The sequence below is a fragment of the Phasianus colchicus genome, chromosome 14 (assembly GCF_987193195.1).
Source record: "Phasianus colchicus chromosome 14, bPhaCol1.hap1.1, whole genome shotgun sequence".
NCBI classification, from domain to species: domain Eukaryota; kingdom Metazoa; phylum Chordata; class Aves; order Galliformes; family Phasianidae; genus Phasianus; species Phasianus colchicus.
In genome coordinates this window covers 12,489,369-12,503,123 of record NC_143449.1, presented here as the reverse complement: position 1 = coordinate 12,503,123, position 13,755 = coordinate 12,489,369, and the positions used below count along the sequence as shown (strand labels likewise).

General features: G+C 35.2%; 1 long non-coding RNA gene across 1 annotated transcript; it reads left to right on the top strand.

The window, feature by feature from the left end:
• Positions 1-2,999: 2,999 nt before the first annotated feature.
• On the top strand, positions 3,000-13,545 carry LOC116229437 (uncharacterized). The gene is made up of 3 exons (XR_004167023.2): positions 3,000-3,054; positions 3,693-3,803; positions 12,619-13,545. It is a non-coding gene; the product is annotated as an uncharacterized LOC116229437 (long non-coding RNA).
• Positions 13,546-13,755: the final 210 nt, after the last annotated feature.

Genomic DNA, 13,755 nt, shown 5'->3' with positions numbered 1-13,755 from the left:
CCCTCTCCAATCCTTTAGTTTCCATTTTCAAACTTGCCCATGGGTCCATAGGAACAGTATTTTCCTATTTCATTCCAACTGAGTCCTTTATGAAATCTGTCTTCTGGGAATATCCCTCAAATGGCACTGGAAAAGCTGGCCCAAGCCAGTCATCACATAGCATTAATGTAGCTATTAAATACTGTGATAATGAGTTCTCTGGCTGCTAAGAGTCTGAAGTGGTTTCGTGACTGGAACTGAATGGAAAGGATTTTTTATTTTTCACAGTACATTGACAAAATACAAGATGATCTGATACTTCTTAAAGCTAAAGGAAATAAGTTTAAATATAGTCATAAAATGAACAGATCTAGTTTCTTATTTATACTATGTAGATCTGTTTTACATACAAAAAGCAGCACACAGCTTTCCTTCTACATGAAATAGGAGAAAACTGTATTGTTAGCAGAAATTTATAATGTGCAAGGATACCACAAACCAAGCAAATGATAGATGTAAGTATTTTGGCATAGAATAAATGAATAATAGATAATAAGGTAGTTCATTATGGAAACCACCTGTTTCTACCTTGCTTCCAAATATGGAATCATAAGATAAATTCCTATCTTCCAAGACCACCTGTCTGTAAAGATCAATGTTTTCCAATTACAAAGAAGTTTTTAATATCATGTTTTACTGTAAAGGAAATATCGGATGGTTGTTGCTCAATAAAAATCACTCTTCAGCAGACAAAACTAAAAAAACAAAATAGTAAAAAGGATGTCACATCTTCATTACTTTTAAGTTTATGCTTCTTGAAACAATTAATTATTCCTTACTATGAATGCAGTGCTAAAAAGAAATTCTATAATGAATATTTTTTTCTTTTTTTCTAAAAATTTAGTCTTTTGCACGTGTGTAGAAAAAGTAACAGCTTATAATTTGCATTATATGCGTTACCTCATGTTCCAATTGTATTGCTGTTTTAATTTGTTTTATTTTCAACGAATGCAGTTATTCTAAGATCTGTGTCCTTGCTGATTATTTGATTAGAGAACTATCTTAAAGATGAATGTCAGAAGAAAGTAAAGTGATTCATAGTGGATGGCTTGGTCAAGTAGACTTAAAAAAAGAAAAAGAAAAAAAAAAAAGTTCAAATAAAACTAATAATGGATTCCATTTACCTTAAAATAGTATAAATATGAAGTTAAAAAAAAAAATAAAATGTAAAAGAGCTTTGGGCAAGCTGTTACAGGATGGTCACCGACAGAGCCATGTTGTTCTCTACAGAAATCACATAAAGGATTGTGTCAGCCTTTGCTGACACAAGAAATGCACTTGGTTGCATGCAACTCACTCTCTGCCAGTCCATCTGTCTGGAGATTTTCCCAGCAGGCACTGCAAAAATTGATTCCGAGCACTTTTACAGTCATTTTGGCCTTAAAGGAAACTGTTTAGGTATGGAAGGACAGAAGAGACTTCAGACTCCAATTTTACCTTTGGAAGAGCAATATGAAAAAAGAAATTCCAAACATGCTGAGAAAACAGAGGTAAAGTCATTGTGTGGAGAAGGCAAGAATAGTAAAGAAGCTAAACAAGATATTGGTGCCTAACTTCTGGTGAGGTTTGGACTTGAAACATCTTCAATTTTCATCCTTTTGGCTGGGATAGAGGGAAGAGGCAAGTTCTGCTGTTTGGGTCTTGAGAATGGACCTGGAAAGGTCCATGGGCACAATCAATCTGAGTTCATGAGCTCAGGTCCCTGTTGTTACTTCTCTGCCATTTCAGGAGCAGACTGGACTGTGAGACTATACAGTCTGACTCAGTACTTCTTAATTTATTGTCTAAGGAAAATACAAATGAATTATGCTGTGGTTTGCAGATGGCATATGATATACGTCATGGGCTGATGTATAATTTTTTTTCATCTAATGCCAAGAAGGAGTGGAATGTACTTAAATATTATGACAGACAGCTGACAAGATATTAGTATTGTGTTTAAACAGACTAATGCTATGTTTTTATAATGGTTTTCTATCTCTGTTGTATAGAAAAGCCAAATAATTTCTGCAGAAAAAAAAAAAAAAATCAAGTGGGCTTTTTAATGCAATGAATTTTAAAAGTACTAGAAACAATGAGCAGGCGGGGATAAAAGTGAGGTAGGTGAGGGGTCTAAGTAAATATAATATCAACATGAAATGTTCCCCATAGACATTATGTTTGTTCTTGTCTTGCACTCTCTTCATTAGTTTGATGTGGAGCTGTTTGATACAGAACTGATTGCTACTTAAAACTAAACTACAAATTTGAATGGCAAAGATACAGAACACTGATCTTCTCTGCAGCTCTATTGTATTTTTTCTTCACAAATACTACGTTGTTCTGAAAGTAATGCCTCCTATTTCTTTCCATGGAAGTGGCAACAGATGCAAAGAGCATAATAGCACTGATAGACCAAATTCTTGGCTACAAAAGACTATGTCCTGTATGCCATGCTTGTAAAAATCTACACCAGTGCTGGTTATCCACTGTTGCCATCACTACTGCTGAAACACACCACCCACTGCCTCACTGTGCTCACATCTGCATAAATATTCAGCAAACACTAATGAATGACAGCGACTGCCATTTTTTTCTGCATGGAGAAATCCATTTCCACCCCTTTGCTTCATAAATGCTTCCATGTCAGACAACAATTTGTCTGACTGCCCATCTGCTGCCATCTGTTGCATGGCAACAGAATGTAGTGAAGTGTTGGTGGGAAGACGCAACCTCTACTGCCATCCCACCTGCATCCTTCTCTGACATCATAGGCCAACATAATAAAATAGGAGGCATTACTTTTAACTCTGTATGGGAACTGCTGAATCACGGCCTGAACCTCTGATTGACCACCTGAGGTGAGCAATGAGTCAGCCCTGGAAGCACAGGTGAAGACAATTCTCCTGTGCTACTGGAAGGGGTGGACCTGGCTGCACCTCTCCTAGACCCCATTTAAGAGCTGACTACTGGGGGGGGAAGGATTTCTTTTGGAGATTGCTCTTCTTGGAGTCTACTCAGTGACCCAGGACAAGGGTAAGCTTTCCATCCTTTTTTTTTTTCAGTGTGATAACCTATGTAGTTTAACTTTCCTGTGTATTTCTTAATTATAACATCCCTAAATTCATTGATTATGCAGTTTATAATAGTTTATCCTACAACAAGATTCAGAAAAAGTACTCAATATTCTTCCTGAAAAACAGGATATAGCTGTATATTGTTAGCATAGACATGCATTCAAAGTTTTCCATTATGAAGTTAGAAATTTATTTAGGGCTACCTTCTGAATACATAATATACTGTAACAGTAACTATTTTGTTCCTGCCTTGTCTTGGAGCCATTCCTCATCTGAGCAATAGGAAGAAATGGGAGAAGACAGTGTTTGAGGGATTGCATATCTAAAGTTAGCCTTTGCAAAAGCTGTATTTTAGGTACATTATTTATTTTGCTTAATTAGTTTTTTAAATTGAATATTAACACTAAAGTTAATATTCTTGCCTAAGGATATCCCAGTTTTTCATTTCTGACTTTCTCTTGACTGACAGATTAAAATTACTTCCAGGTGCCAAGGAAGGTAGTGACTAGGACTAAGTCTTCCAGTGCATCATGTTGCCAGCCCTGCTCCAGGATAGTAAGGCAAAGCATCAGTTTATGTTTTCACCACTTTTTTTAGTGCTTTCTACTGGGCAAAATGACCATTTGTTTATGGCAGAATCTTACGAATGATGCCTCCTTTAATGTGAGAACTCTGATTTTTCTTGGAGCTTCTTCAAGAGCGTTGAAGGTATTGTGAGCAATCTATGACACTTTTATTATAAATTTATTTATTTACAATAAATATTATTACAATTGCTGAAATATATATATTTTTTTTTTTGCTAAAAGTGTTCCTATTGTGATACAGCTATGAGCACGTGAATTAGGCGAAGAAAATTAGATGAGAGATTTTTCCAGAAGTGTTTAATGAATGTTCTTACATGGGAGCACAGGAATGGATGCAGTCTTTAAAAAGTTTAGGAGTCTGATAGATGTTTTTCTTTAGCAAAATGCATTGGATATTATTGCTTCTCTAAACCATTCTTCGAGATTCTGTTGCTTATTGACAATCCTTTTATCAATGATTAACAAAGCTTGTTTAAACATCTTTTCATGCAGCTTATAATAAATATAAGGAGATATGTTATTTATGAACTCACATCTTATTTTCTAGGAGTACATAAGTGGAATTCAGATAGCATTTCACAGAAGTATTTGAATATTATTGTTATGATACTTAGTACATATTGTTTTAATGCGTAATAGCTGGCTAATAAACTTTGCTTTATTTCAGGTCTGTTTTTAAGCTCAAGTACTGTTTCTGCTGCTTCTCTATAGAAATTTAATTCTTACCAAAGTAAAATGGAAGCAGTGGTTGGATTCATAATGATAAGTTACTTTGCTTTTGCAAATACTATCGGCTGTTATTAGCAATTAGCTTACAGAGAACTTTCTAAAATGCCTAACTAGCAAGGTGATATATTGTGCATTGACAAAAGGGAAGTTTTTAACGAATGTAGGTCATCTTTGAGCAAAATTAGCATTCAAAAAAATAAGCCTGTTAGTGTCTCAGCTTTAGGAAGTGAAGCTGCTATAGTTTTTAAAACATGGTAAAATGCTGCCCTCTTCTGGTTATTCCAAACTTATTTTCTCTCTGCAGCATCCGTAATGCCTCTGAGCAATCTTTATTCTGTTAGAACACTATGATGGGTTTTCTGTTTTTTTTTTTTTTTTTTTTAAAAAAAGAGTTCATGAGTACACTTCAAGTAAGCATATGTTTAATGTTGACACTCTGTGTAGGAAAAGCGCATGGGATATTTTAGTGGATGTGATATAGTCCATGCATTCTGTTCATTATGTTATATATAGCAAGAATTCTTTCTCTTAGTTCTCTCACAAATGTACTGTAGAAGATAGAAAAGGTTATTAACCTAAGTACACTCATCAGTTTGTCTGGTGATGAATATGCCTGTTATCCATTGCATTCTCGTAACCAACCTGATGGTTGTGAAGTGGTACAGATCTACAAAGTACTGCAAACAAGTTGAAAAGACTTGTATTTTATTTGTAACTTTCTTGGTGTAGACATCCTGTTATCATTCATAGCATTAGCAGTGAGTTCTAAAGAACTGGGCTTTAAAAATGTTGTTTTCAGGTTTTTTTTCTTTATGTTTATAGAGAGAGCTATTTTCATTTGAGAAGTAATTTTAAGGCCTAGAACTGCCCTTTAGCAGGAATATGTTTTTCATTTAGTTCAGCTCTCCTGTAGACATTACATTAGAAATTACTGAAAATTACAGGAATTAAGGCAAGATACGTGAAATAGATTTTTTTTTTCTACATTTCAAATTTGGAAATCTGAATTTCTTAGCAGTTTTGCAATTTAAATGTGATTTTAGTAAAGATTTGTCTTGATTGTAATGATATGGAAATGCAAATAAAGTACCTTTCACATATTAGAGAAAATTTCTGGTGAGGAAATCCTTCTCAGAACAAATCACAGAACAGAATTCTTATTTTGGCAAGACTACCTTCAGAGATGCTTACCACTGCAAAATTAGAATGCTTTCCACAGAGAGAGAATCTGTTTGTATTGTATTCTTGACATTGCTTATCAAGTTTTGTAGTTTTCATCTTAGTAGTCCAACCAACTAAGCTGATGAGAAAGCAGTTAGAAAAAAAGAAACCTTTGGTTTTAGTCCATCTTTAAATTTAACACAATTCTTTCTTCTGCAGCAATGTAGTTATGATTCATGATCCAGTCAGTGTGGCTTTTTGTAAACATAGTCTTTCCACATACTCTGTGACATTTCTGCAATGAATCATCAGGCATGAAAAATGTACATTGTCATGGGCTAACACTGAGAGAAGTCAGTGAAGTAATAGGTTACTATTATGATTGCCATAGGATGGAGCTGGTAAAAGATGATGCTGCATTTCAGTATATATGCTGACAAATACGTACTATCATATGTGATTTCCATGATGTTGATTCATTCACCTGCTGAAACCCCAGGAATTATAATACATCTGGATTGAAAGTTAGTTATAAAATATATTTGGTTTGTGCCTACCATTAAAATAACAGTGCTTTTCTGACTAGAGCTGTATTAAACATATATCTGTTTTTAAAATTATTTAAAAGCTGATGGAACCTCAGTTGGGATTGTTTGCATAGAATTTCACTGAATTGATGCTAGGCATTGGGACACGCTGCACAAGGAGGTAGAGCAGTCACTATCCTTGGAGGTATTCAAGAGATAGGTGAGTAGCTTAAGGACATTTAGCAATGGACTTGTGTTAGGTGATGGTTGGGTTTGATAATCTTGAAGAACTGATTCTGTGTTTGTTTGCAATGTAAGAAATATAGTTTGTATTCTACTAATGAGTTAAAATGTGAAGATCTCTTGGGATATAGGAAAGCAAGAGATGGGAATATTTGTTGAGTAGTGTTAGTTTCCTGTAATGTAGGATTGATAATATGAGGAGAGAATGTGCAACAATGACTAAACTGTGTGATGATTTTTCTCTGATGTGGGTTCATGCCCCAGTGGCACTACAGATGCAACTTGCATAATATATCTGCATATATGTTTTATTTACCTGTAAACATTTAAGTAACTTGCTGAAGTAGGACTCTGGATATAGTTATAGATACTAGGAAGCTGAGAGAGAGATTAGATAAATTAGCTATAAAATGAATTGAAATAATGCCACTCTGTATCTGGAGTAACAGTAGCAAGAAGAAAACATACAGGGCTGTAGTTCCTTTGTGTGTATATTGTTATGAAGTTTAAGAAATGTTAAATTCAGATTGAGTGTAGATGCTGCAGAATGTGAGTTCTAGTTCTAGACCAATAAATCTTTACTAAGCTTTGAATTTCTTCGCTTGGAGAAAGAGACTGGGGGAGATGGACTGATTTAGCTCGGAGAGGAGAAGGCTCCGGATCCTTTTAGTATTTAAGGGGAGCTTCTAAACATGATGGGCATCTAATTTTTACATGGTCTGCTAGAGTTAGGACAAGAAAGAATGGTTTTAAACTAACAGAGGTGAGATTTAGGTTAGGAAGGAATTATTTACTTGGAAGTTAGTTAGACCCTGGGACAAGCTGTCCAGAGAGCTGTGGATGCTGCAAAGCTGGTGGCACACAAAGTCATCATGGATGAGGCCCTGGGGAACCTAATCTAGTGGGGGCAACCAGCCCACAGCAGGGGATTTGATGTAGGTCTTCTTTAAAAACCCTTCCAACCTAAGCTATTCTGTGTTTGCTGTATTAGAGGAATGGACATAAGGATTTCTGAGTTCTGTTATTTAAAGTGGGCCAGCTGTAAACTACTGCTTATGGGCCACTGGTGTTCCAGAAATCTGAGCTTGTGGAATTGCTGCCGGGAATAGAACACGATTAATATGGAAATTTAAATGACATTTGTAAAGCTGTAAAATAAAATATATTAAAAAATCCATATGTAGAAGGAAAAAAAAAAATAATGCTTGTAAATTGAGGTATGTACTCAACGATTGAAACTTGTGAATTCAAATGTGAAGATGAATAAGATGTACTTAGAGCTATAGACTTGTGTGTGGATCACCAGCCAACTAACTCAACAATAGGAAAAGATATATTGGTATCTCTAGGATACCAGAAATTTAATTATGTCCAGAGCAGGTAAGAAGGATTTCACTATAGAAGTAATAAATAGGCAGATGTTTCTTGGTTCGCTGCTGGGCCTTAATCCCTTTTAATTCTATCCCTCCTATAAGGGAGCACAGAGAATACTAAACTCGATCTGAACATTTTGCTTTCACTCTGTGTGTAATGACAAGAATCTCAGATCTTATTTCCTGCAAGAGTTAGTCCTGAGTATCTATCAGTGGACAAGAGCATTTCAGTCAAAACAAGATTTATAAACTCTCTTCAACCCTGTGCTGGTGTACCTCTTCTGTATTCAGATCAGTTATCAGAAATGATTCTGTCCTAATGTAATGTGAATTTTTAAATTTATTTTACAATGTAGCAATGATGATTAAGTCATAAAACCTCAGCTTTTCTGGGTCTGCGGAGACAGCTCAAGCAGGCAGAAGAGACTTTACCATCACCTCTTCCATTTTTCAGGTGGCATGTGGGGGGTCCCAAGGATTTCTGCTGCTGGGAAAATTTCCTGTCCTAGCTGAGTGGGGCAGCATGTTTTTAACACTGCTGCATTAACTGAAGCCAAGTGCCAAACTGTGTTTCAAAATGATAGGCATTAGGTAAATGTCCTATAAATTTGGAATGTATTTTCATAAATAGCTTCAAATATGTCTCAGCTGTTTACGTTTGTGGTTCTGACCACAAGTTCATCTCTGTACACAGTTGAGAAAATGGTTGTCTGTGGGATTTAGCCTGCAACTCAGCCTGTTGCTGTACTACAGATAAATGTGGGATGGTCGTATGCAAAGCAGTGTCAGTCCTTCCTGAGTGACCTTATGGTAGAATCCTGATCTTTAGAAAAAGCATCTCTAGTTAATATGCCGACTTGGTATTTTTGCAGGATTTTTGCACAGTGCTTTGTGAAGCCAGTAGGTCTAGTCAGTGTTGATGTGGGTAATGCACAGAATAAATACCCTTGAAATCTGTCTATCTTCTTAGCTGATAAGATAGTTATGGAGAATTTTTATATTGTGTGGAGATACTCAGCTACTGAAGTAAGGACAACTATCTAAATATTTAGATATACAAAATCTGTAAGTTTATGATATCAAAGGCCAATACTTGACAAAGTATTTGAAAAATGTAACAGTAGCCATACATCAGTAAACTTAGTGGAATATGTAACTTCAGCACACCTGTAAGGTATTTGCTAGCTTGTAATCTTCTGAAGATTTTTTTTTTTTTACAAAATTTGAATATATACTGGCACAGTGGTAGTTTGTTTTATCTACGTAGGGTTTTGAACACCTCAGCCAGCTTGTTGACGAGGCTCATAGTGCTGACTTTTTTGGATTCTGAAATTGAATTCAAGAATGAAACATTTAATTAAAGTAAGTCACCAACAGTTTAAATGGTTGTGCTGTCTTCAAGCGTCTACTGGGACATCCTTGTCTTTTCTAAGACCTCTACCAAAGTAAATAAAATGTATCAGTACAGTTTATGCCTGTGGCTACATCATACTTCAAACACTCAAGGGATATTTCAGGACAAGTTGGGTATGGATCTTACTGCTGCAGTCTTAAAGCAGAAAATATGCAGCACTTGCCAAAGGAGGGCTAATATGTTGCTGGAGAATGTGTAATTCCAACTAAAGTATAATGAAAAATGATGATTTTAATAACAGTTTTATGAATAAATATCTCTTGGACTTCATAACATGTGTATTTTTATCGTACTTTTTAGTTACTTTTGCTAAGGTCAAATATGCCACCTAATATTTACTATGTGAAGTGGAAAAGTTGTTTACATAGGCAAAACTTAAGAGAAGCAAGATATTTGCATACAAGAAAAGACTGTTTTATTTAAAGTAAAAAATATGGAGAAAGCTATCACAATATCAACAGTGCATTTCCTTGCATTTTTCACTATAGGACAGAGAAAGAAATACAGGAAAAAATGAAGGTGTTGAAGAAACAAACCTTACTTTCTTTATTTCACTCCGTTAGCCAGACTAACAGTTAAACCCTTCTTGAACTTGCTGGTTGGTTTGTTCAAGGTACCTCTAGACAAGGAGTTTTCACGCTAGAACTGGGAGATGAATGTGACCCTGGGGCACCCTGCTATTGGTGTCCCTTCTTCTAAATGGACCTGAGGTCCTTTCCCATTTCAACCATTCTGCCATAAAACTTATCTTTAATCTTATCCCTTTAATGTAGGATTATCTTACAAAATTTCTTCACATTGAAATAGAGAAATTTTAACAGAATTTAGAAGATAACACTTGAAGTGAGCAAATTGGCATGAATATGTGTTTGTGTGTCTGCTGCTCAGAATTTTATACATAATTAGTAGCAGTGCTTGAGCACTAAAGTTTATTCATGAAGAGAGAGGAAAAATTCAAGGAACTTGGACTGGATAGCAATATGCAGTTATAAAATCTCCTACGTGACTAACTAGACTTAATATATTTGACAAAACTGTTTACAAAAAAGTGACTTTTCCCCATTCCTCCTCTTAAAAAAAAAATCCTTTCAATGGAGTTTCAGGGATCCATGAAAAATGAGACAAAGTACCTAAATAAGGCAGTGGAGTAGCTGACCCCTTTCTTTGATGATGAGTATGCAGCCTGCTCTGGAGCTGAGAAGGGTAAGAAGCCAGTGCCAGCGTCAGTAAGGCTCTCTTTACTTCCTTATGTCATTTGACAGGTCTAACTCTGAAGTCTGAAAAATCAAAGGAAAAAAAGAAATTGAATTATTTTCTCAGTAACGTCTGTGTCCTTTGCTTCCTCTCTTTTTAACCAGACAGTGAGTTTATTGAATGGTAAAATGTTCTGAACAGTTTTTATTTGTAGTGGTGACATAACAGGTGAGCTTGACATAAGGTGTAGTTTAAGGCTGGAACAACTTACATTTGTATATATTTCAGTTGTGGTATTTGAAATGGAGTAGTAGTGGTATGATGTTGTACTGAATGACTGCAGTAATGTGCATGGTTGTGCGCTGGCATCTTTCCAGCTTTTTATTCTAATGAATGAGCTTTTTCTTGTTCTTAGAAGCTGTGTCACTAAAGCACTATGTTCAAAGCTTGGTTTGGATGATTTTTTTTCCTTTGCATACCTCAAATAAATACTTATAAAAAGACTTGAGAACAAAGAAAGGGTTGCAGGAAATTATCCAGGCCAGCTCCTTTGCTTTTTTTTCTCTTCTTGTTAGAGGGTGTGAGAATACAAAGCATTATTATATTATCTCCCTTTTCATTATGAATGTATGAATAGAGCAATTTCCTTATTCACACATCTTTACAAATTACTGGCTTGATTTCCTGTCATTTAAAACTACAAATGTATTTAACAAAGAAAATAATAGAATCATAACAATTATTACATGCATTAGGGTAATATGAAAAACTCATTGGTTTAATTAAAAGCTGATTACTTCAGAAGTAAAGGTCTAGGTTGTATCAACTGGAAAGTACAAGGAGAAAGTATCCAGCAACTTCACAACACCAACTATACTTTCAGAAAGGCAGGAAAGCTTTTCATATTTTTAGTTCAGTTTTACATTTAAGACATTTTAGCTCAACATTTTTTCCTTATATACAAACACACAAAATCAGGAGAAAAGAGATCTTAAAGGCACTAAGCACAGCTGAATGTAAATCCCACAAAACCCTGGAAGAGACCCCCTGATTTTAAAAGCACCTATGCAGCACTATCAATGTCAGTAGAATTAAGTGCTCAAAAATAAAGCATCTCTTTCAGTGCCTGGCTGATTTGGGCTAGAATTAAAGATTTAGCTCAGCAAGTACAGGTATTAGCTTAAAAGTTGTATGCATTATATTAGTCTTCTAGGGGCCGTAAAATTAATGAAAATTTGCCTTAGATTGAAATTTTATTAGATCTTAGCCAAGTGATGATAAATCCCGGTGGCACTGTTGCTTGAGGTCATTTTTCCAACACTTAGTAAGGGACAGTCCAACCTAGAAAGGAAGGTACAGGTTATGTAGAGACAGCATGTCTTACAGGACATATTTTCTGAGCAGTACTGTTCTACCTATGAAAGATCAAGACCTAGGAGATCAAGACCTCTTTCAGATGAATTTATTTACTTTCCAATGGAGGAGATGTCAGTCAAAGTTTATGTTCAATAAGAGTACAAATTGTTTTGGATTATGAACTCATAGAACAGGAATCTGGTGGATTTTATTCTCCTCACAACTCCATTATGCTAGAATTTAGTGGGTTATTGTGCACATGGTCTTGCCAAAGATGATGGATATTATTAGAATTACAAAAGTCTGAATTAAGTGGTAATTTATGAATTATAGAAGATATGGGCCAAGATGTATAACAAGGGTAGAACTGCTACTGCTTAAGTCATGCATGTTTCTTTTGCAGACATATGGGTTATTTGTGGGTGTTTCTGTTTCCTCTTACAATAAGGTGAAACAGGTTAAGTTTCCTTCAGGACTGGCTTACATTACATATTCTGCTTTATAGTAAAAAGGATTGTGATCATTGACAGTGTGAATACCATCTCAGTGGACACAAATTAGCTAACAAGTGGAGGATATAACTCTTGAAAAGCTTTCTCACAGTGTATGTTTTAAAGAAATAAAATATTTTCTGCAATGAAGAGGACTGAATCAATAGCAATGCTTAAAATACCTATTTCAACCTCATGTTTTTTTCTCTAATTATTATACATTCAGGCCATTATTTGCTCTTGGAACATAATAGATGTCAGGGAGCCTTTCACTGAAGCAATTAGTGAGTAACCAAAAAGGATGAGGAAAGTCTCAAACATCTCAGTAAGCCTGATGCTTAGGCTTATATCACAAGAAAAAGTATTTAAGTCTTTTAACAAACAGAGCATCATTAGAAATGTAAATGGGAAAGTACTTCTTTCTTCCCTTTTCTTTCTCTCTGTGTAGGAAGATGCCAGCTGGTCAATGTGATGGTGGCCTTTCGAGTACAATAGGAACATGAAAGATGTTTTCTTTTCTCCTCATTGGTGTTGCTGCTTTCTGTAACAGAGCTCTTGACAGCAAACTAGTTTTGTTAAATTTTCTAAGCAATTCTTTTCTCCTTTTGAAGGCTTTTTCTTCTTTCAGTTTTTTACAATGTAAAATCTGGTTGTTATTGATTGTATTGATTTTAATATAATGTAGATTAATTTTTCTAATAATATTAACCCTTCTGTTATGTAGACTTCAACAACTTTGTAAATAATTCAGTGTAAAGGATTACGTTAAAATGCTGACCCTTTATAATTTATTCTAAATGCAATATGCCAGACACTTCATAGGAACAGAGGAGGAAAAAAACTGGACACTTCTATGGACACATCTTTAATGTATAGTAATGAGGAAATTCTTAATACAGAGGAGCATGCTTTTTTTTTTTTTTTTTGAAGAAAAATAATGCTACTTTTGTGCTGATTTCATTTCTTTTAAAGAACTGTGGCACCTCTAAAAGGTGTTTCAGAGCATATGCTCACGTTAAAAGCTGTGACACCTTCCTCTCCATGTAATTATTCCACTGACATTGTTTTGCATAGCAGAAATAAAACCCAAATGCAATAGATGATAAAACTCATGTGAATAATTTGTCCAACTATAAGGAACATAGCTGTTCTGAGATTATTAGGTAATCATAGAATCAAATAATCACTTGAGTTGGAAGGGACTTTGAAAGGTCATCTAGTCCAACCCCCCTGCAATGAACAGGAACATCTCAATCAGGTTTCTCAGTGCCTGTCTGGTCTGTCTTTGTAATTACAAGGAAATGTCTCTTTTTGGTTTTCCATATCATGTGGAGAATGTTTCAACAAAGCTAGTGTTTGTTCCCGTAAACCAGCAGTGTTCACGTTCAGAATTTGAAATAATTTTTTTGAATAATTCTTTAGATTTTAGTTTCAGAATGCACAATAATAAATCTCATTCTTTTTTTCTATCTTTTGGGAATGCATGTCCTCGTGGAGTACTGATCTCTGAATTACCTGAATAAGAAGCAGAATTGTTCTGAACCTCAGAATGCCATGACACCTACATGTATGATGCATTGTACCT